Source organism: Octopus bimaculoides, chromosome 16 (genome assembly GCF_046866305.1).
Source record: "Octopus bimaculoides isolate indiv1 chromosome 16, ASM4686630v1, whole genome shotgun sequence".
In the NCBI taxonomy this organism is placed as follows: Eukaryota; Metazoa; Mollusca; class Cephalopoda; order Octopoda; family Octopodidae; genus Octopus; species Octopus bimaculoides.
The window spans coordinates 44,658,926-44,684,888 of NC_142943.1; the positions used below are offsets into that span (position 1 = coordinate 44,658,926).

General features: G+C 36.4%; 1 protein-coding gene and 1 long non-coding RNA gene across 4 annotated transcripts in view; one reads left to right on the plus strand and one right to left on the minus strand.

Moving 5' to 3' along the window:
- Nucleotides 1-4,189, minus strand: part of LOC106868963 (solute carrier family 22 member 4) — a 38,973-nt gene extending 34,784 nt beyond the window's left edge. The window contains exons 1-2 of one of the 3 annotated variants that reach the window (XM_014914435.3): nt 3,901-4,189; nt 2,865-3,023 (exon numbers count right to left, since the gene is read on the minus strand). The gene's annotated coding sequence lies outside the window, so the exon portion shown is untranslated. Of the gene's footprint in view, nt 1-2,864; nt 3,024-3,104; nt 3,239-3,900 lie in introns of those variants that run through there. The other 2 variants (XM_014914438.3, XM_014914437.3) reach the window with 2 other exon arrangements.
- Nucleotides 4,095-9,573, plus strand: LOC128249666 (uncharacterized). Its single transcript, XR_016244655.1, has 2 exons — nt 4,095-4,213; nt 8,506-9,573. It is a non-coding gene; the product is annotated as an uncharacterized LOC128249666 (long non-coding RNA).
- The last annotated feature ends 16,390 nt before the right edge of the window (nt 9,574-25,963 follow it).

A 25,963-nucleotide genomic window follows, 5' to 3' on the forward strand; every position in this document is an offset into this window, starting at 1 on the left:
AAAAAAACTGCATGTGTTTAAGTATCCCACCCACCGTTTGACAACCAAGGATCGTTTGTTTATGTCCTGGCACCTAGCAATAGAATAAATAGCCTTAAAAATAAGTACTGGTGGCGATTTCGACTAAAGTCCTGCGTTGGATTGCGGCCATGTCTTGAATAACTGAAACAAATAAAATATAAACGATAAAAATAACATTTTCCTTACTCTATGAGGCTTGGGGTGTCCATATTAACTGAATTACCGATAACTTCGTTTCGAATTTTTTTTTTTTAACTCTTCCAATCGCTAACTCAGAGACCGTTTACTCTTGTTTAGCCCCATGTGAAACTGAATTTAACACTTATGATCAAAGACGTTCCAATATTATTCTTTTCTACTCTAGGTACAAGGCCCAAAAATTCTGGGGAGGGGCCAGTTGATTAGAACAACACCAGTACGCAACTGGTATTTCATTTATCAACTCCGAAAGGATGAAAGGCAAAGCCAACCTCGGAACGTAAAAGACAGGCGAAATACCGCTAAGCAGTTCGTCCGACGTGCTAACGTTTCTTATTTCTTTGCCCACAAGGGGCTACACACAGAGGGGACAAACAAGGACAAACGGATTAAGTCGATTATATCGACCCCAGTGCGTAACTGGTACTTATTTAATCGACCCCGAAAGAATGAAAGGCAAAGTCGACTTCGGAACTCAGAACGTAGCGGCAGACGAACTACCGCTAAGCATTTCACTCGGCGTGCTAACGTTTCTGCCAGCTCGCCGCCTTCCAATATTAGACGTTCTAACATTATTAAAATCTTGTCTTTTATTCAGGTGAAGGAACAGTTTTGAACAGTGCTGTGACATTGTCACCCTTGTTTAAAGTGCACTGCATTTATTTATTTCTTTTTAAGCTTTCAGAGGAAACTTAGTGACTGATTTATGAACGTTAAAACCACACAGTTCTAAATGTCATCTCAAAACTTAGCGAGTCACGATTTTCTGCAACCTTTTTCACTTTGAATTGTAGTTTTCAAAAGTCAAACGTATGCGTTTATGTGCATGTAAGTATAAAATTTAAGAAACAAGAGCACTCAGGGCGCAAACCTTCGCCAAGGTAACACGAACGTCCTCTCAACGATTAGCGAGAGATGATTTTTGAAATGAGAATATCTGAAAAATTCGACTGCTCTCACAAACGAGAATACTAAAAATGAACCTGACCGCTCTCAAAAATTAATTTACAAAAAAAAAAAACAGGAAAAATAATCCAGAATCCTTCTCCGGTACCGGATCGACCCCAAAAATCTAATCAGTTCGTATCAATCACGAATCCATCCAACAATTCTTGAGCTATTTTGTCCACGGAAAAACAAACACACACGACTGAAAATTTTTACGGTGGTTGCCAATTTTCATTTTCACTTTAGTGATCACCGAGAGAAAGTCTATGGCGATCTTTCGTTTTGAGAACAGTTTACATCACTTCTTAAAGCACGTGGGTTTATTTATGTTTCTGAACAAGATCGTCGCTTTCCGTAAAAAATTTTAATTTTTTTTCTATCTTATGTGGGGGGTAGAGGAGGAAGGGAAAGAGACAGAGAGGGGACTATCTTTGGAAGTCGGCGTAAAGCGGAGCAATTGAGGTGTGTATGTGAAGTTGTTTTGTTAGCGTGTGTGAAGAGACAGAGAGATCAATGGTGCTGGTGTGTGTGTATGTGATTGAGAGAGAGGGAGATAACTGATTATTAAAAAAAAATTTTTTGTGACGAATGATTGACAGAGAAAACGAGAGAGAGAGAGGGAGAAGTTATGTATGTGTGAATGGCTTCAGTGACACATGCATATATGTTCATATGCGTGAGAGAGAGAGAGAGAAGGTATGTTTTTTTGCATGTATGTTTATGCAACGCTCTGCTATGTATAAAAAGCAAAAACAAAAAAACATACCCTCTCTCTCCCTCCCTCACGAACATGTATGCAATAGGTGTACGTAAGTGTGTGTGTGTGTGTGTGTGTGTGTGTGTGTTACTGAAACCATTCATACATACATAACCTCTATCTCTCTCTTTTTCTGTCAATCACTAACACATTCATTCACAAAAAGTAAATAAAAAAAATACAGTTATCTCTCTCTCTCTCTTTTCACACACTAACAAAACAACTTCACATATACACCACACTTTCTGTGAAGAAACAAGACCGTTCAAGGTACGTTTCAACGTGTCGTTTAAAGATTTGGTCAATCATTACACGTATAGCAGTGCATGTAAACCAGCGTTTTCGAATGCTATGTTATCGAGTATTACTCTGTATGGGGAAAGCAAGAGTATATTTATCCCATACTCATTATAAGATAAACACAATTTGTTTCCTCATAACTTACAGAAAAATAGATACTTTTTAATGTCGGAGGGTGTTGATTATGATTATATAAGAATTTAATGCAAAAAGATCCCTTTTTTTAAAACTGGTAGATGTGCATATATACATACAGACAGACAGCCATGTATCACGTAATTTTTTTCAAAATTTCAAATTTCATTTCATGTTTCAACGTGTGCACCCCTATCAATTTTTTTTCTGCCTTAAATTCCAATATAATCGTAATCTACACCATATTAATGATATTTGTAGAAACTTTCATTAATAAGTACCTATTTTTCTGAAAGTTATGAGGAAACAAAATCGAGGGTGGGCATATATAGCAGATAAGGTTAACATGCCTGTTTACCGTAATAAATCTAAAATAAAAAATACGGGAAAACTTTTGGAATAGCTGTCACGAATAAAATGGATATTCTTTTAGAGGGGGAAGCGATATTTTTAGTCCTTTTATAATATCCCACATTCTAAAGCATGTAATTTGCAATTAAAATACCTTTTATTCCGAAAGTCCGCCGAATACGGAATGGTCACAGCTGCAACACCTTATTTCTAGGTTTGCTGGATCAGGCGGTATTCCTATAGGCACTTCGAACTACTCTTTATCAAGTATTTCTTCGGATCCGTATGTTTTAATCATCGTAATGTTACAAATCTGAAAAGAAAAGGTAAAAAATTATGGCTTTTAACGTGCTAGATAATTTCTGACTCTATAGTAATGCCCAGACTGATTTACCTTTTCGCTAAACAACCTGATTAAGCCGGCCAATTAAATCTAAGTTATTTGAGTATTTTACATCATTTAATAAAGAATAGGCTGTTGAGTTAAAATACAGTTGGAATTGGTAATTTCAGCCAATCATTCTTTCAGGTGTTGATAAAATGTATGCCAATAATATGCTTAATTGTCAATGCAATTAACCTTTTCAATATTCTACTAATTTATGACCTTCTGTCAATCTTGAAATCAATATAGATTAATAAGTATTAATTCATAACGGATGAATTATTAATAACAACCGTATGTTTTGCAACTAATGAATTCGTTCAAGTCAAGAATCGAAACCGGATTCCCTCGCGTTTTCATTTTGTTAACGGTCAAGGTAATCGTGACTTCAAATAACAAAGGAGAAACTCTATATTATTTTGTTTAATGGGAAGTGGTTCCCTTTTTATATCCAAGAGCACCTCACACCTGTGTTTATGTGAAATATACAAGATTAAGATTATCGCCGAGACAGATCAAACAAAAGTTATTCCGCTAGAGCAATGTTAAAAATATACTACGTAAAAGATTATTTAAGTTCATTTGAATGTAACTTTTGTCTTTTTCACACGTGTTTTTCATTTCTGTACGAATCTCTCGAAATTTAAACATCATCTGCTAACTAAATTCCCTATAAGGTTATAAAACTAAATATAAGATTAAAAAAACTATCATTAGATTTTTCTCCCGGAACAATTTTATCTTTTGACAGATAAGAAAACATTTGGTAGGGATGAGGACGAAAGCAGGTAAAACACTGACTTACCGCAAATACACGAAGGTTATAATATCACACTTTTTATAACTTTCCTATTTATTTCCCTTGAACATGGTAACATTATCATCTGACCATGTGCAAGGGTTACGAAATGAAACTGACATTCACCTTAACGACACGGAGTGTCGGACGAGAGAAAAAGACCACTAGAGTGATGTCCCTTGTGTCATTAATTTATATCTAAATAAACGAGTTAACGAAACTGAATTTTGGAAGACAAATTTCCTAAAAAGTCAGTTTTTTTAGTTGTTTGTTTTTCTTCTTCTTCTCCGTATCAGTTGTCTCCCAGCTCAATAACCAGGTAAGAACTATGTTCACTGTTCACTCTACATTTTGTTATACAAACAAAATAATTACATAATAAAGAAATAATTGACCTAATAATCAAATATACAAAGCACAAAGACGCAAAAAACATTTATTTCACTGAATATGTAATTTACATATAAAAGTACTTTGTATACTTTTTCTGCTTTTTTTTTTTCGTGTCTCTAGTTTTGGTTGGCATATAACAAGTAACTCATTCTGCTGTAGTATTTTCATTATTATTATTCGTTCTTACGTTCTAAGTTCAAATTCTGCCGAGGTCGACTTTGTCTTTCATCCTTCCGGGGTTTATGAAATAAGTACCAGTTATGCAATGGGTCGATAGAATCAACTATTTCAGGCCTTGTGCCTATAGTAGAAAGCACTTATTATTCTTATTCGATATAAATTTTGCTCGAGTGCTGTAAGTTTATTTACTTTCAATCTTTCAACAATGAAAACAATAATAATAGTGGGTGGAGGGAAAATCAACGAGAGAGAGAGGGGGGGGGGAATAGATGTATCATTGATGATATGAAGGGAGTGAGATAGAAACGCAAAGCAACGTTGCTATTGAACCACAAGACATGACAAAATACATGAATGACATAAAAAACAACATCGAGGATAAATATTGAAATAAAAGCAAAAATATTCGAAAATATTCAACAAAAGCAACACAAACAATGCCAGGTTTTTCGATAAAATTATAGAGCAACAATGAGTAGAACTTACCCTTGACAATAATTTCAGGAAAAAGAAAATACAAACACTGCCTGATTAAACAATACCACCAGTTAAGAAGAAAATGATTAGCAAAAGAAACCTAATCTTTAGATGCATCAGCAAAAAGACAGGAAAAATAAACAATCTGACCCCAGCATTAGGTTGAGAAATGCTTGAAAGATGTTTGGAATTCAATATTGCATGTGAGGAGAGGAAAAGAGTTTGGTACAGGAGTAGCTCTGTCATAAGGAAGAGAGGGTTAAGAAAATAGCCATAAATACATGCTCCTCAAAAATGTATTAATACCTACCTATCTGGGAACATATATAAAGTAACATTTTCTAAAGTGTTTCTCAAATCAAGCATCTAATAGTTTACCATAATATTGGATGAACATGGTGACATATTTACCATTGGATCCCCCCCCCCCCAGCCAGAAACTGATCAACAGTTAAAGTAGAGGTGGAAATGCTGTTCAGAGCAGAAAATTTCCAAAGAATCCTTGACATTTACACAGAGAGAAGGGGAACCCATGTCAGTGGTGGTAGAATGTAGAAAGGCTAAATGTTATGCCGACAGGAGCACCACCCATCAACAAGTTTCCTGCTTTCAGGCAATATAAATGAAAAGGAGCCTCTCCCCACCTGATGCCAACCAACATCACACCCACATCAACACCTACTGCAAGAAGAATGACAGTAAACTAATGCATTGCCAAGACTGCACAGCAGAGTTTGCTACCAACACCCTTAGAAAAGCAAACTTCTCTAGAATGACCTGCTCCTCAAACCAACACTGACATCAGCACCAATACCAACAACAGTTTAAGTAACATGACCACATGTTTTGGCCAGACTTCACCATCTCCCCCTCATTCAACAAATGAGAGGGAGAAATAAGAGTGGACTAAAACATGATAAAAGAGAACATGACAAAAAAGGCAAGACAAAGAAAAGAGAAAAGCCTTGTTACAAAAAATAAGAAACAGAAGGGATCCCATTTGAAACCTTACAAATCAACAAACTCTCAACACAAATATCAAAACAGAATGAAATACCACAAAAACAAAACCAAAAACCAACACAATTGCAGCCAAACTCACAATCACTACTACCCACAACAACAGGAAAACACTCAAACACAGCAACAACCACAGCAACAACCACAGCAACAACCACAACAACAACCACAGCAACAACCACAGCAACAACCATAGCAACAACCACAACAACAACCACAACAACAACCACAGCTGAAACACCAATAGCAACAGCTAAATGAGTCAAAATTTCTAGAAACAAATGCCATCAACTTCCCTGTTATATGGCAGTGAGTTTATAGAATGTCTATCAACATACATAAAAGATAAAATAGTGACAAAAGAGAAGACATTTGGGGAATTTATCCTCAAAACTCCCAAAGACAAATTGTTGGTAAAGATGTACAAAACTCTTCTTGACCAATTTCCCATCAAGTTTGGGAATTTTCATGAAAATAATGCCAAAACAGTTTTAGATGGGTCATTCAAGAAACATTTGTTCAAGGAAAGAACTGGAAAACCGAGGTGAATGACTTCTCCCCTTTTTTTTTCTCCAACAAACATGGCTGTACTCAGAGTGGGTATGAAAATGTGTGTAACCTGGGATCAGCCAGGAAGGGGGGCCACGTGCTCAATGGCCTCAGGTCTTGACATAGATATGGTAGCCATCAGTGAGACCAGAATCTCTGTAGTGCATGCATTCCTTTCCATTTTCTATGACTATGAAATATTTTCATCTTGTCTGGTGGGGGCTGGGAGGTCGGGCAGCAGTGTTATTCTGGAAATCTTGAGATCTCAAAGTGTGGGTAATCTTCTTGGACTAGATGGTAATTTGGTTGTCCTGGACATGAGTGACAGTGAAGATGGTTTGTTTAGGCTAATGGTCATTTATGCCCTCACAGGAGCTAAAAGGCTAGCGTTCTTTGACCTCCTGAAAAAAAGCATTCCTGAGAACATCCCAATCACTATTGCTAGTTAGGGATTGGAAATGTATTTTGGATGCATGGAAGGACTGTGTGGGGCTTGCATATAGCAAAGGGGGTGCAAAAGCCTCAAAAACCTGCAGCTACTAACAGTTTAATAGCACTGACTGAATTTTCTTGCTATGTCAGTTTGGACATGAAGCAACAGCAGATGTCATCTAGATTGTGTCTAGATAGAGTATTTTTTTATGGCAGGGGATAGGAATGGAATTGGATGTCTACAGTTCAAGCTAGTCAGCTACACCGAGAACAAATTTGTTATCTTTTCAGTCAATAGATATAGGACCCATAGACAGGGGACTAGTTACTGGAAGTTGTATACACCATTACTGGCATGCAAAGACCACAGGGATCGAATTAGCTAAGCAATAGTTCACAGAAGCAATCAACAGCAACTGGAATGAGTTGTTCTAAAGAGGGCAATTAGAACAGAATCAATAGCATTTTCCAAAGAGCTAGTAATAGAGAGAACTAGAAAGCAAACATTAAACGATGATGATGATGATGATGGTATTCAAAGACTACAAAACAAACACCCACAAAATCATCTCACAAGAAAGTTTGTATAGCATTTATTTTGAGACATGCTCATCAAATCCCTCTCAAATCCAACCTTATTGTCTGAGAACAGAAAAAGACAGGTAGTTGAAATGGAATAGTATTAACAAAAGTAGGAAAGTAGAAACTTTGTGATTGTATCACAGAAAAATCTTTAAATACATTCATTTAATGTCAAAATTTTTCTTTTTTTCCTTCTTCAGTCTGCTCTCTCTATGTCCCTCTAGAAAAGTGAGAGATACAGGATGAGAATTACACATGAAGAGAGAGACAAAAATGGATAAAAGGAGAGGAGTTCTGATGGTAATGGAAAATCATTGGCATAAAACAGTTTGTGGTGAATCTTGATCAGTGAATCCTCAAATAAAACTCCACTGGCTACATATATTAGACGTATCTTTCCTGTTGCACCAGTCTAGTCAGCTGAAATGAGTACCAGCCAAGTGCTCATGCAGGCTCTCTCCTTCCAGCAGTTACATTCTCAATGTTCTGCTTGCTAGAGAGTAGGAGAACCAAGAGCGTGTCTGTCTGCTTGTAACTACACATGCACCTAAAATATTGAATGAAATCAAAGTAAATATTACCAAATCATCTTCATTTCTGAGCATCAACCATAGATATTACTCAAGTAATTGTCTTTCATAACAGGAGGACAGTAAAAAAGGAAAAGTAAAAGAAATGAAATAGAGTCAGATAAATTTTACTGAGGGAGAGGAGTAATTTTGCATCTACCCAATATCATTTTCTTGATATCTATATATCTATGAAGATGGAATAATTACCATGTGTGTGTGTGTGTGTATGCAAGCACACGTCTGTATATATACAGGGGTTGGACAAAATAATGGAAACACTGAGCATCATAGCATCATAATTTTGAAATATCTATAAAAACCATCAAAAGCTTGTTTATTTTTATGTTTTTTGATTTATTATTAGTGTTGTTTGATATGTTTTGCTAAAATTGCTGTTTCTTTTCAGATATCATTGGAAAGAGGTAATTAAAATTCATTAAAATGACAGATCTATTGGACTTTCAAAGAGGTCAATTTGTTGGTGCTCGTATGGCAGGCAAAAGCATAATGAAAACAGCCAAAATGTCTGGTGTATCAAGAAGTACTGTCTCAAAAGTAATGACAGCATTTAAGAAAGACAGAAAAACCTCCTCATTGAAACAAAACTCCAGAAGAAAACCAAAACTTTCAGATAGGGACTGTTGGACTCTTATGCGAATTGTTAGAGAGGATCACAAAAGTACAGCTCCCAAAATTACTGCAGAGCTTAATGACCACCTCAAGAAACCAGTTTCCACAAAAACTGTTTTCTGAGAGTTGCACTAAGCTGGATATCACAGGAGGGCTGCAATCAGAAAACCACTACTTTCAAGAACAAATGTTGCAAAGCGTTTAGAGTGGAGTAAAAACCCTAGAGCAGTGGAAGAATGTTATTTCCTCAGACGAGTCATCCTTTACCCTATTTCCAACCACCGGCCGAGTATATGTGTGGAGAGAGCCAAAAGAAACATTTGACTGAAACTGCCTTCTTCCAACTGTTAAACATGGAGGAGGATCTGTGATGATCTGCTGGGTTATATCTTAGAAATCCACCAGCCTAATGGTTTCCCTTCATAGCAGAATTTATTGTCAAGACTATTTAAGCATTTTATCTGATCTAATTCATACTATGGTTGTGGAACTGTTTCCTGACGGAAACGTGATCTTTCAGGTTGATAATGCACCAATTCACACAGCTAAAGTTGTTACTGAATGGCACAAGGAACTTTCTAGTGAAGCTGAACATCTTATTTGGCCATCACAGTCCCCAGCTCTCAATATTATTGAACATTTATGGTGCATTTTAGAGAAACAAATAAGGAGTCAATATCCTCCACCATCATCACTACAAGAACTGGAGACTGTTTTAGATGAAGAATGGACAAAAATTGCTTTGGAAACAATTCAAACTTTGTACAAGTTTAGACCTCGTAGAATTCAAGCTGTAATTACTGCCAAAGACCAAATGTTAGAATAAATTTGTTTGAAATGTTAAGGTGTTTCCATTATTTTGTCCAACTTCCGTATATACATATATATATGCTAGCAGAGATGCCTGGCATTGCTTGGGATTAAAACGGCATAGTTTTTTATTGTTTTATTTGTTTCAGTCATGTGATTGCAGCCGTGCTGGTGCACCACCTTCAGTCAAAGATATCGACCCCAGGATTTATTCTTTGTAAGCCTAGTACTTATTCTATCAGATTGTTTTGTCAAATGGCTAAGTTACAGGGACGTGAACACAGCAACATCGGTTATCAAGCGATGATGGGGGTACAAACACAGACATACACACACACACGCGCATATATACATACATACATATATATATATATATTATACATATATAAATATATATACATATATATACACATGCATATATACATGTATATATATATATATGTACATATGCATGTACATATATATATATATTTGTTGTTGGCACTCCGTCGCTTACGACATCGAGGGTTCCAGTTGATCCGATCAACGGAACAACCTGCTTGTGAAATTAACGTGCAAGTGGCTGAGCACTCCACAGACACGTGTACCCTTAATGTAGTTCTCGGGCAGATTCAGCGTGACACAGTGTGACAAAGCTGACCCTTTGAATTACAGGCACAACAGAAACAGGAAGTAAGAGTGAGAGAAAGTTGTGGTGAAAGAGTACAGCAGGGTTCGCCACCATCCCCTGCCGGAGCCTCGTGGAGCTCTAAGTGTTTTCGCTCAATAAATACTCACAATGCGCGGTCTGGGAATCGAAACCGTGAGTGTGCTGCCCTAACCACTGGGCCATTGCGCCTCCACATGTATGTATATATATATATATATATATATATATATATATATATATATATATATACATGCATATAGATTGTGCAGGTGGCACGTAAAATACACCATTTCGAGCGTGGCCGTTGCCAGTACCCGCCTGACTGGCCCTCGTGCCGGTGGCATGTAAAAGCACCCACTACACTCTTGGAGTGGTTGGCATTAGGAAGGGCATCCAGCTGTAGAAACTCTGCCAAATCAGATTGGAGCCTGGTGTCACCTCCTGGTCCACCAGTCCTCAGTCAAATCGTCCAACCCATGCTAGCATGGAAAGCGGACGTTAAACGACGATGATGAAGATGATGATAGATAATCATGTATATATATATATATATATATATATATATATATATATATATATATATATATATATATATATACATGCATATAGATATACTGCCAGGGATAGACCAAAATCCAAGACCTCTGCCAGGGATGTAGCCAGCCCACTTATGCGTAACATTCCTTCTTTGGACACTAAACTCCGCTTGCGAAGACCTGTTGAGGCAAGTGAAATCGAAATCGAACTAAATTTGTAGACTGGCACCCATGCCAACGTCTTCATTGAACACTATATATATATGTATGTATATATACACACACACACACACATATATATATATATATATATATATGTGTGTGTGTGTGTGTATATATGTATGTATATATACACACACACACACACACATATATATATATATGTGTGTGTGTGTGTGTGTATATATGTATATATACACACACACACACACACACACACACATATATATATATATATATATATATAAAATATATAGTTTTAGGGAAAATAACCAATATTATTATTATATATATATATATATATAAACATATATACACCATACACACATATGTACTGAGTTTCTCTTTCTCTCCTCACTCATACACACAATTACACAAGCCAAATATATTTTTCATGTTTATTGCTTTGCTTAAAATGTACACTGTTCATAGTTATTCAGTGTCTCTATTGAAAATAGGTTTCTCACATTATGGTTGTTTTTATTGTTGCTTTCCCCTGCTTGAGCAGGTCTGTAACATGGAAAGCATGTTACCTAATGTCAGTAGGACAGACATGCTATACACACACAAACACATATGTATATATATATATATATATATATATATATATATATATATATATATATATATATATATGTGTGTGTGTATATACATATATATATATATATACATATATATATATGTAAATAATTGTATAAATGTATATATGTGTATATATATATATATATATACATGTTCATACACATAATTTTTCCCGTCTGGCCGTATAGCCTTTTCTGTTTGTTTTCCTGTCTTGTTTTTTGTCCGCCACTACATTCCTCCATGGCAAGGTTTAATTTGTGTATACAAATTTAATTTGCGGTCAATGGGAAGAGCCGCTTTAGCGATGCGTCCTGCCCAGCTCTTCGAAACGCCCGTGTTAAAACGGGGGTAGCTGATGAAGAAGAATGTTCTCTATGTGGCTTGTGTGTTTTCTCGTCTACGTTTTGTTTGCAATGTCCTGTACCCAGATATGCACCTATACATACAGGTGGATGTCGGTATGCACATACCTGTACGTATATATGCATATACTCATTTACTATTTGTTTATATATATATATATATATATATATATATATATGTATATGTATATATATATATACACATATATACATTTATACAAATATTTACATATATATATATATATATATATATATATATATATATATATATATATATATATATATATATATATGTAGGTATGCATACACACACACATATAAAACTGTTAATGTAACTGCTAATCCACAAAACTCTTAGCCCTTGTGTGTCTCAGTTGCTTCTACTAAATATTAATAGAAGATACACACACACATATATTTATACATATCTGTACACACACACAACACACACACACATATACCACAGCTTAACAAGTCTAATACACCCCCTATCCCATCACATTTCAAAGATGGAAACTGGTTGGTACACTGTAAGAGATTTAGCTGCTATCCCAAGCATGTTAAATAACAGCATAGAATCTCCCCTGGCGGTTAGTAAGGACTAGCCCATTTTAAACACTTTTCCTTGGACTATGTGAAAGGATATTTTGTAACTGTTTTAAACAGAGCTAGACTCTGCATAAAAGTTTTCTCACTGGCTGTTTCAGCATACGGTTGACTGGGTCAGCTGTAGATTAGAGCAGTCAACTGTGAAAACATATTCAAACAATTATTATGTAAATATTTAAAACCTGCAAAACCTATTTCTAGTACATGTACTATATGTTGTGGATGTGTATACACATACACACACACAATATATGATATGCATACATTTGCACACTATATGCATTAAATATATACACATACACTCACATATATATGTATATATATATATATATATATGCATGAATGTGTGTATGTGTGTGTAGCAGTTGCCAAAATATCTTCATATCCTACAAAGTAACTTGTGGTCCTAGTCATAGATTCCATATTTATTGTGAGCCTACAGGCTCATTAGGCTGGTGTTTATCTCATTTTGTCCCATGGTGTATAAGCAAACGAGAGTACAATACACTGTCTTCCACAAAGCAATACAACAGTTCGTTCCAGGGTTAACCCTCAGCTATTGCTGTGGCTCATTTGTGGATGAAGTGACTAGAATAAGTAGGGAAGTATCTTGCTCAAGAATACTGTGTCACCTGGTTTGGGAATTGAAACTACAACCTGAAGATAATGAGTCTCATGTCCTGACTGTTAGACCACATACCTTCACATACTTCCTTTAGGCAGTATATTTGAGTTTTGTTCTTTCTGTGCTGACTACCTGGTAACTCACTTGGTTGAACTAACATTGTACTGTCTAGCTTCTTGTGTATCTGTCTACTAAATTACATATGGATACACATACACATCCATATACAGATGTAGATATACATACAAATATATATCCATATATTGTTTGTTTTTTTGTTTTGTGCCAACTTAATGAATAAATTGAGTTTATGTTTGCTCCCTGTCTATTATTCCTAAACAGTATTTATATTTTGGACACTGCTGACACCATTGGATTGAATCAGAAGTCCTTATGGTGTTGAAACCATAATGATTTCTAATAGTGGGTGGTTGATGATGGGATGCCTATGTTCATTCATTTGTATATGTTTTTATCAGCTTTTTGTACCCCATTTATTTTTTCATCATTTCAGTGTCATGTTTCTGATGTTTTGATTTGTGTTAATTTGTCAGACTTCATTAATTGGTTTATATGATTATTGCTCACCATATTAGTTATAGTGGATTTGTTGCATATATATATATATGGTTTTACAAATATTGTGCAACATATCAAGACATGTCAAGTAGCTTAGATGTGCTTTCATAATGGACTGAAAGCAAATGACACCATCAACAAAACCATTGTTTACAACCAGAAAACACATGTGTAGACTAGAGAGATACAAACTCACACACATATTATGTATTGGATTGGTCAAAAAGCTCATTCAGTTTTTGTCAACACTAAACTTCAAGCACTCTAATAGATAGCTAACTTCGCTCTGTAATAGGTAGCTAATTTCATTCTGTTCCTTATGCATGTACACTTGTTAGTCACTTGACATTTCTATATATAGCTCAACATGAACTTGAGACAAGATAGGTTGTCTTTTGTATGCTTGGGATCACCCTGAAGATGAAGAGCCAAAACAGATATTATTTAAAAAAAGGCAAGAAAACAGCAGAAACATGCAGGAACATTATATGACTGGGATGATTGCAGATATTCTCCAAGTAGCTAAATTGAGTGTTGAATATCACCTGCATCAACTTGATTATGTCAGCAGGCTTGATGTTTGAGTCCTACATCAATTGAATGAGGTTAACCTTGCCCATAAGTGGCTGGTATTAGGAAGGGCATCAAGTTTTAGAGACCATGCTAAAGTGAACACTGGAGCAAAAGGCAGTCCTTGGGTCTACTGGATCCTGTCAAATTATCCAAACTATGGCAGCAGGAAACATGGATATTAAATGATGATGATGATGATGATGATGATGATGATTTAAACTGTGATTGAAGTTAGGACAAGTTCCTCTTGGAGGAATAATCAACTTCATTCAACCTTTCAACAAACACATATATTTCTCACATTGGCCAAAATGTCAGAACTCAACACATGACATGCCCTATGAACAGAGTAATATTTTCCAAAATTGTTCTAATAAGGTTCTTCTTACTTTGATGTGCCTTGTTGGAAAAGGTGCGCCACTCACACTTCATGGCTCAGTGAATAGGATTCATAGATTATTCAACCATGAAAACATCCTCTTAGAAGTTGTATGCAAATATCAAAAACCTACAAAACAAACTCCTCCCAACACACACACTCTGTACCTTGCACATTTACCTGTGTCTATGCCAGTGTGTATATATGCTTATATGTATGTATATATATATATATATAGTGTGTGTGTGTGTAAACATACATATGCGTCTCTCTCTCTTTCTCTTACTATATATATATATATATATATATATATATATATATATATATATATATACACATACTATATACTTTTACATGTTTCAGTCATTGGACTGTGGCCATGCTGGGACACTTCCTTCATAAATTTAGCCAATCATATCAACCCTCAATACTTACTTCAGTCTAGTACTAATTTTATTGATCTCTAATTTATCAAAACGCTAAGTTAAAGAATATAAAAGATCACACTATGTAAACATGGGTTTTTAGACTGGTCTCAGCAGTAATACAGATCTACACTAACACTTTCATATACACCCACATACACATACTCACAAGCATGTACACATGAATTCATACATACACACACATGCACATGCACACACAATATAAATCTACCTCTAAGTCACTTGTTCATTTTGAAACAACTAAGTCTCCATCTGCCCCTCCTTTATTTGATACCCTTTCACCTGTCTATCACACTTTTATTCTGCTCCCTGTACCAAGCCACCTGTGTAATGAGGGAAACTTTCAGATCTGTTCATATGCAATCCCTTCTCCTATCACTCATACTCCTCTTGAAGCACAAGGAATGGGCTGACATAAGACTGTAGTAAAAAAAACACTTGTTCTAGCTATCACACATACATACACACACACACATTATTTTTTAGCAACAGTAACATTGATGTTGATGTTGTTTAGTCCCAGGTCAACTTCAGTTAAACAAGGTTTTTTGAGGAAGACTGGTTGTTACCCATGCAGGCAAGTTTTTCTTTTCAACACCATTAAAGTTTATCCAAAAGAAAGGCTGTCAACTTGAACCAACATACCTTGGCACCAGTGTTGTTTCAAGCACTGCTGTCAGAACACAGAGCTGGAATAGATACCACAAGACAGCTTCAATCTTCAAACCCCCAATCATCAAACAAGTTTGCCAGTTCACCATCCCAAATTAATATTCTTATTTTATCAACTCCAAAAGGATGAAAGGCAAAAATTACCTTAGCAGGAATTGAACTCAGTAAGTCAAAACAAATACTGTGAGCTGTTCTATCCAACATTTAAACAATTCTGCCAATTTGCTGCTTCCAACTTACAGAACAGCTGGCCACCACTCTCACTTCCCCAGGTCCCTCCTGTATTTAAAACCCAGCACTCTCTTACTGTCTTCACTATCCATCACTCACACTTTGTCTTTACAGCAAGCATTACCATTATACACTTCTAACCAGCTCTCCCTCATGCTCAGGTGACTAATTATCAACATCTAATACACTCTCTCCAGTATATTTTCAGAGCACCTACACCAACAGCTAATTAGGTCACTTATGTAACAGAAATTATTAACAACTAAAGAGACTTCCTAGCATTTAAGAAACTCTATTTCCCTTGTGCACTCTTCATACTTATTGCCCCAGTTTACCTGCTGCATATGAAGTTTACTCTTTCTGCTAGCCCATCTCTGACCTCATCCCTCTACACCTCTTGAGTCAGGTACACTGTAGAGAATTTCTCCCTACTCCTTTCCAGCTGATCATGCACAGCTATTGCCCACATTTTAAAATGGGGTTTTGAAAAGTAATAGATGAAGGGAACAGTCAAATTTTATGTGTGTATAATTGTATGTATAAAGAGAGATAGAAAAAATAATAATGAACTTATTGCATAGTGCCATGCACTATGCATCAGAAAAGGTCGCCAAAAGTGCATGTACAGCACAGAATAATGCATAAAAAGAAAGGCAAGTGAACAAACAATCATAGGTGTATGAACATGTTTCCATAAGTTGTAACATAATATTTTTTCTACTAGAGGTCATCAATTTGGGAGGGGGGGGGGCTTGTCAATTACATCAACGCCCATGCTCAAATGGCACCTATTTGATTGACCTCAAAAGGATGAAAGGCAAAGTTGACCTTGGCAGAATTTGATCATAAAGGCAGATGAATTGATGTTAAGCATTTTTTGTTATATAATATAGGCTGTGTGGTAAGTAGCTTGCTTACCAACCACATGGTTACAGGTTCAGTCCCACTGCATGACACCTTGGGCAACTGTCTTCTACTATAGCCTCGGGCCGACCAAAGCCTTGTGAGTGGATTTGGTAGACGGTAACTGAAAGAAATCCGTCGTATATATGTATATATATATATATATATGTATGTGTGTGTATATGTTTGTATGTCTGTCTTTGTCTCCCCAACATCGCTTAACAACCGATGGTGGTGTGTTTACATCCCTGTAACTTAGCAGTTCGGCAAAAGAGACCAATAAAATAAGTTTGGTACTTGCATATCTATGGTACCTTATCAATACTTGATGTCTTCATGCCAGCACTTTTACTGGCATGGAATAATTCGGCAATTACACTTCTACGGTTTAATTCTTTATTAACATTTATAATTTGTTCAATCTGAAATACAAGATATTACAAGTGATTATTCAAGCTGGGAATATTTAATATTCAGACTCCAACAAAATCTATACAATTAAAAATATACCCATTTGAAACTTGTCTCAATTTACCTGTTACACCCTGCATGTATGTGTGTGTGTGTGTATATATGCAGTTTCCATCTAATCAACTCACATGGCTTTGATCTACCCAGTGCTATCGCAGAAAAGACTTGCCCAAGGAACTGTACAGTGGGAATGACATCAAGACCACATGGATAGGAAGCATCTGTGCTTATACCACACAGTCATGCCTCCACTTATCTATCTATTGGTCTATAAATATAGATGTGTATATATATATGCGTGTGCGTGTGTATGTCTATATACATAGTGGAGGCGCATGGCTCAGTGGTCAGTGTTGGAATCATGATTGTATGATTGTGGTTTCAATTCCTGTACTGTGTGATGCGTTGTGTTCTTGAGCAAAACACTTCATTTTACATTACTCTAGTTCACTCAGCTGGTAAAAACAAGTAATCCTGTGAAGGACTGGCATCCTAACCAGGAAGGAATATACATGCCCAACAAACCAGGAAACCAGTTCTATGGGATTAGCCATATATATATTCGCCATGATAGATCACTAGCCACTACACATTCTTTATTTTCTCTTCTTGTTTCTTTCTGTGGAAAAGCGTAGGCTTGAAACGTTAAAAACGTTTTCACTTCCCGAGTGTTACATTAATACATCTGTTTGTTGTCTACACCACCTGTCTTCATCTTTTGTTTTTTTGTGAATTCTCCCTAAATATATATATATATATATATATATATATAGTTACTTCCTGACCACATGGCCTTGGATGCAGTCTTACTGCATAGAACCTTAGGTAAGTGTCTTCAACTATAGACTCAGGTTGACCAAAACCTAGACAGAGGGTTGATGTTGCTTCAGGTAACACCTGGGCTGGTATATGTATCCTTATCTTAGAGTATAAGATAAAGCATAAAATTCTCAAATGAAAGTGAAAACCAAAAAAATATGGAAAAGGTAGTGGGGACATCACCACCTTTTTTTTTTCTTTTTCAGCATTGTAATCTTAAGTCTTCAAAGAAATCAAGTTTTTTAGTACTCTAGACAATTTCCGACTCTATCCTACAGGAATGCTAGTGGATGCATTTGATCCTACATCTTTTGTCAAGGCCGACCTGGAAATAAACAGCAGTAGCAGCTACTACTACAACTACTGTTGCTGCTACTACTACTATTTGTGGTCTTCAGACAATTTGTTTATTATACTCATTCAATCGCTTCATTGGGATCGACTTTTAGGATTTGCTCGTGCCTATCATATTCCTGGTAATAAAATCGATTGTAAACATCCTGCGAAAAAGTCAGGATCGATTACAAGTAGGAGCTCTCGGTCGACCATTTAGCAATGGATGTATCGTATAGGCATTCTACCCGTTTTTTTTCTTTTTTTTTTCTCAAAAATTTCTTCAGATAACAACAGAAATTACGATTTTGTTACATACATAAATAAATGAATAAATGATATACTATCGCAAGTGTGCCCCCTCTAACTTTGTTTTCTCATGTCTTTCAGAAAAATGAGTATTTTTTTTAATGAATTTTCTAATTTCTTCATTTCTTCATTTTTCACATTTTTCTGTAACTCTAACCCTAAAATCCCAACCCCAACCCTAAAACCCTAACCCTAATCCTAAGACCCTAACCCAAACCCTAACTCTAAAACTCGAACCCTAACTCTAAGACTCGAACCCTAACCCTAAAACTCTAAAGCTAAAACCAGTACAAACGAACGAAACATTGTCATAATTAACGGTACCACCAATAGTTGTTGTTGACAAACAACGGCAGTAATTTTATTCAAGGGAAAAGATCCCATTACACCGCCAGAACGTCTTGTTGACAAACCACAGCAGTAATTGTTTTCACCTCAATAGACGTCATTGATTGGTTGAAATTACTGAAATATGACAACTTTAACATGAAATAACTTCGAAAATAATGAATTTTCTTAAAAACGCCAAGAGTAAATGATGTTTTAAATGACACGTTCTACCAGTATACGAAATTTGAAACTGTTTAGTTACAAAAAATTATTTTTTCTATGTGTCGGCCAAAGATCCAGAAATGTGTAGAAGACAAGCAAAATTTTGCACAACGACCCAGAGTTACTGTAATGTGAGTGAGAAAACTGGAAGAATATTCTGAAGGGAGCAGTCAAATACGAAGCTGTCACTCCAAGAAATGAGAGAGGGATAGAAATCTTAGGTGGGAAAATTAGGTAGTAAACTCTCATATTTAGACTCGGTCGAAAGCCTTGTGGTGTCAAGGGCAACACCATTACTTTTGCCCAAGTTCATAAAGGGTTAACCCACTAGTGTGCATAAAAGAGATGGTTGATCTGGTTCTTTGAAAACAATTCTAGTTGTTAGTTAAAAGTGAAAGAAACCCAAGTAAATTACTTTTCTTTTTCTTCAAGTGGCAACAAGCATATTACAATGGGAGTTTATTGTTGATGTGTATCTTAAAATCCATTCAGTTGCTGGAACATCTATAAAGGATAACTTCTTGGTGTATTGGTAAATTAGCATCTCTCTCTGAGGAATACCTATGAGAACAATTGAATTCAACAGAGCTCCGCATCTCCATTTCACTGAAGGTGGAATCCAACATCTGTGGGTGACTGGGCTGTCACTGTGGTAGGCTCCTTGATTCCACAGCCCTTCACGGTTTGTCATGGTAGTCATTTTGCTTGTCATATCAAGTTAAACTTAAGCAGGCCCTGGCTCGGATTAGTATCTCCTCAGTTCTGCAGCCTGTGGGATTATCCAGAAGTGACGGGAAGAGACCAGCTGGTCCCTGAGAAAGAGGTAGGTGCGTCATCTAGGACACCAGTTTGTGACAACTTTGCTCCCTCACACATTCTGAATGCTATGGTAAATAGAATGGTCACTGCTTCTATAGCCGAGTGGAACAAAATCCTAAAGTATAGGGACCTGTGAATAAACCATTTCTTCCAGCCTGTGGTGTTTAAAATGTTTGGAGGGGCTGGACTGCTAATAGCGAAGTTCTTGTCATCGTTGACCGCTTGCCTTGCCGAGGTATTAGGTGATGCCTGTGAGGGTGCTTAGCTGTTCCAATGCCTTAGTCAAACCATCACCTGTGTTAATACGGCGAGCATGTTGGCTTGCTTCACTAGGTTCAGTCGAACTTTGTGGGGTGCGACCAATTGAGCACTTGGTGTTGAATTTATGTTCTTTTCTTCTCTTTGCCTTTCTTTCTTTCTTTCTTTCTTTCTTTCTTTCTTTCTTCATTCATTGTGTTTTCTTCAGTTTGGGATTTTTATTTTGATATGATTTTGTATTATATACATATCATATACATACATGTTAGATTCCAATAAACATTACAAGCTAACAAAATACAATGTTCTGTCACATACACCTTGTTGGCGTCATTGGTGTTTAACCTAGGTAAGCCCTGATTGAACAATTCTATTATCGGAGGTACTCAACTGTGACCATCCCGTCATTTTCCTATGTGGTGTGGTGTGGTGTGGTCTCTCACTGTATGAGTGTCCAGATGTGATTGGGGATAGGAGCACCAAGAGCGTGGATGGGTGGAGATTACAAGAATGCATGGGATATTGAAAGATGGGGAATGGGTGAGAGAAAGGAAGAAGGGTAACAACTGTTAAGATTAGATAGAGCTGAAGGGAGGATGACCAATGATGCATGAAATGGGGGGAAGTAGTGGGGAGTAGATGACTGACAGCACAGAAAAATGGGGTAAGGGAGAGTAAAATAATAATAATGATGCAGTAAACAGAAGGATGAGAAAAATGACATGTGGTCGTGTAGGTTGAAGGAATGTATGGGGTATGTAATCAATAAAAAGTGTGAGGAGAGAGAGAAAAGGAAAGATTAAAGGTTTTGATGTCACTAGTGTTAGAGGTCGAAGGAGAGTCATGGACTCTGTTCCTTCCTCCAGACTCAGCAACTTCAAAAAGTATTCATTGGATAATATAGTCTCAGACATATAAAAAGAACTAGGTGGTCACAGCTTGGATGTCTTTAGTCATATGCAGGCTGGATTAACCATTGACACTTGCATTCCTGTTGAAAGACACTGCCTTTCTTTCAATTAATCTTGAAGATAATGAAAATTTATCAAAATAACTTTGTTTTAATTAAATAGGCATTTGGAACAAATTGACAGGAAATTTTGGTGGAACATTTTAATTTTGACCCCTTTCAAACAGGATGTAATATAGAATCAAGGGTAGATTGGTATGAGAGAGATTCAGCAAAATATATGGTTAGGGGACTAAGAAAGGAGAACCACAGAGATTTTTCCAGTGCCATTTTTACCATTGACAAAATGGTGCAGCTTAGCCATGGTCATACAAAAAGTGTTGAAATTTTGTATTTTTTCCTGTTAGTAAATGATTGCTTAATGATATTTAGTGTTAAATAAAATAAACAAGTGGTATACACACACACACACACACACACACACACATATAATGTATATGTGTATTTGTGCGTATGTTTATGTCTTACATATATATGCCTGTATATGTATGTAACTATGTGCATGCATCTGTGTATTTTGATGTATAAATGTATATTATAGATGGTCTAGTATGGGCATATACTGTTGTAAAATATTTATGTAATGCGACATGTAAATTTTAATTTTAATTTTAATGTATTAATTGATTTATATTTCGTATATAATTATTTACAATATATATTTTGAATCTACTCTTCGATTTAAGGTTTTCTCCAATTTTACAATAGGATGAATTTTCACTTATTTTGGCCATTGCATGCTTAAGACCGTTAATTGAAAGGACCAATGAAACAAAAATATTTTTAAAGGTGTATCCTTTAACTAGTTTTGATTACATCATCATTTCTGTTCCATTTTAACAAAATGGTCTGATAAGCGGGAACATGAAGACTCCGAGTAACAGCTTTTGTTATATTTCTGATGCTTTTAAATAAAGTATATATATATATATATATATATATATATATATATATGTATGTATGTATGTATATGTATATATAAATAATAACAATAAATGAAGCAAAACTCATATAAATAAAAGTTCCTTTAATTCCTACATATGTTTCAAAATATATGTGCACTCTACTCCAAAGAAGTAAGAGCTGCTGGAATTGCACATATATTCATCGTCAGGGAACCAACATGTAGAAGCAAGACAAATGCGAAATGATAAGGTAACTTACGAGTTATAATCTTATAATATTATATGGCCAAGTAAGTGACAGTTAGAAGTAAGAACGCTTGTTTACATAGAGTTATAACAGGAGGGGTGCTGTAAACGCTATACTAAAGGTTAAAATTAAATGATTAAAATGGAGGGAAGGAGGGAAAAATGGTTCACAGTAAAGTAAGCTGAAGCCGTAAACTATAAGCTAATTCAGACGTGGAGGAAGGTGAAGAATGTAAATATAAAAAAATACATAAAGCATTATAGCCTTGTAATATATTATATTAATATACGGATGTTAACGCAAATTAATGGTAAAACAAGGTACAGGATATTTAGTTGAGAAATAATAATAACAACAATATACATGCTTACAAGGAGAAGATCGGGAATATTTAGTTAAAGTTACTAGTGGTACAAGGACAACTAATGTAGCATTACTGGGAAGGAATTACTTAACCAACTCTAGAAGGGGAAAATAAAAGACAAGTGGAGATGGAGGCAGTAATAGATATTGTTTAAGATTATATTAAAATTAAAATTAATAACATGCTGATTTGAAGCGAAGAATGTAAACATGATAAATGAAACATCATTGCCTTGTTATATATTAATATACGGAAGTTAACGCAAATCAATGGAAGAACAAGGTATAAGATATTTTGTTGAGAAATAATAATAACAACAATATACATGCTTACAAGGAAAAGATCGGATATATTTAGTTAAAGTTACTAGTGGTACCATGTCTTCTGACACCTGCTCAAAAGTGCATCAGGCTGATTACATCATGGCAAAATCTGACATTGTTTGAGGCAGATCCAGCTAGTTCTTTTGAACGCTTCCTAAGCCAGTATGAGTATTGGGTTCATCCATGCAGTGGAAACACCCTCCTCACCTGCTCCAAACAAGCCAAGGTCATTTCATCTGCAGGGAAGGAGATGGCCTCAATTTTCTGGATGCAAATGGCCCACTCAATGTGTGGCAAAGGTGTTGACAGGAATTCCATTTTGTGTACCTAGTGCAAGCTATGGACACATAAAAGGTACAGTGGAATAATAGGAAGGTTAACAGAAAAAGTAGTGTTTGTATGTGGAAAATGTACAGGAGCCATTAAGTCTACAGATACACAGAAAATTGATATTCTGAAATGTCCTGGAAGCTCTCTAGAGGTAGAAGATAATTTCTGCTTCCTATGTGACCTAATTAGCAGTGGAGAAGGTTGTACTGAAAGTGTAATTGGTCAAAAAGGATGGAGAAAGTTCAGAGAGCTTTTACCCCTGTTGCAACCAAGGGTCTCTCTCCCTCTCTCTGAGTGACAGGAAGATCGTATGATGCATTTGTACAAACAGTAATGCTACATGGAGGGCCCTGAATGCAGAAGACATGTAAAGACTAGAGAGGAATGAAGCTGATATGCTCTGCTGGATGTACAATGCCAGTGTACATATGCGACATAGCACTAGCGTAGTGAGAAAAATGTTATACACAAGAGGAATTAGATGCAGTGTGCAAGAGAGAAGACTGTGCTGGTTTGGTCATGTGATGCATGTAGATGAGGACAGTTGCATAAAGAAGTGCCAATCACTTAAAGCGGTTAGAACTTGTGGAAGAGGGAGACCCAGAAGGACATGGGACAAAATATTAAAGGCCAATTTCAAGATACCAAACTTTATAAAGGATATGACAAAGGATCGAGATATCTGGCACCTTGCAGTACTCAAGAAGACTCATCCACTAGAGCAGAATTGATAACGTAAAACAATCTTGATAATGCTTAACTGTGAGGGGCTCTGCCTCACCCTCACCTCCATCCTTGCTGTCCCATCAACCTTTCCCCCCACATTTTTATCCCCTAGCACCCATCACTTTTCTATCATCTGAGAGCAGAATAGCACATACTGCATACCTACCCCCTGCCCAGCTTTCTCAGTTAACTTTCTTCCTGCACCTCAAACCACTTCCATTTCCCATTGTCTTCCCCTGCCTACTGTCTCACCAATCACCTCCTTTCTGTACCTTCTCCTTCCTGTACTGTTCTCCATCATTAATACCTTGCTTACCTGCTATCACCCTTAATACCCTGACATATCTACCACAACCCCTGTCCCCAAACCTCTCCAATATATCTCTTCATCGTTTACTAGTCACCTCAATCCTGCCCATTCACCCGGTCCAAACTTCCGTATCACCTCACCTATTCTCATCAACCCCAATATCACTCAAGGGCATCTTCCAACACAACACATCTTCATCTTTCTCACTACCATTTTCCTTAATTTACTCTCTAATTCTCTTTTCTTTTCAAACTGGGGTACCCATGTATCTACTCTACAGTAAAACATCTATCTCTGTGCTTTTTACTTTTAGTCTCCCAACTGTCACAAAACCACATCCCCACTCTGTACTAGTCTCCACTCCCAGTTGAGGGGTTTTGTCTTGTTAGTGACCCTGTTGATGCTGGTGGCACATAAAATACATTCATTACACTCTGTAAAGTAGTTGGCATTAGGAAGTGCATCCAGCTGTAGAAACCATGCCAAAAACAGACAATGGAACCTGTCCATTTTTCATGCTGGCATGGGTTGGATGGTTTGACAGGAGCTGGCAAGGCCAGGATCTACACTAGGTTCCATAGTTTGTTTTGGCTTGGTTTCTACAACTGGATGCCCTTCCTAATGCCAACCACTTTACAAAGTGCAATGCGTGCTTTTTACATGGCACCGGTGCACGGATAGGGTCACCAGATATCTTGCAAGATTTATATATATATATATATATATATATATATATATATATATATATATATATTTGACAGGAATGGCAACAAAAGAAAGTAAGAGACCTCGATATTATTCAAATAGAGGAATTTATCTGTAAAAATATGTGACCCTTATTCAGTAGCCATGAGTTTTATCATGGCTACTGAATAAGTGTCACATATTTTTACAGATATATATATATATATATATATATATATACATGCATCACTCTCGCACATGTACAATGAAAGTGTACATGTGAAACAGAGTGCTAGTGTGTTAAGAGAAAAGTTAGGCATAAGAGGAATTAGATGTAGTGTGCAAGAGAGAAGACTGCACTGGTTTGGTCATGTGATGCAGATGGATGCTGATAGCTCTATAAAGAAGTGCTGATCATTCAAAATGGGTGGAACACTTGGCAACAGGAAACCCAGGAAGATATAGGACAAAGTATTTTAGGATGACTTTAGGACACTGAACCTTATGGAGGAGATGACAAAGTACTGAAATATCTGGCATCTTGCTGAACTCAAAAAGACCTGTCCTCCATAGCAGAAGTGTTAATGTTGTTCCCTCTGATGAATACGATTGGGTTGGAAGAGCCCTGTACTGATGTCA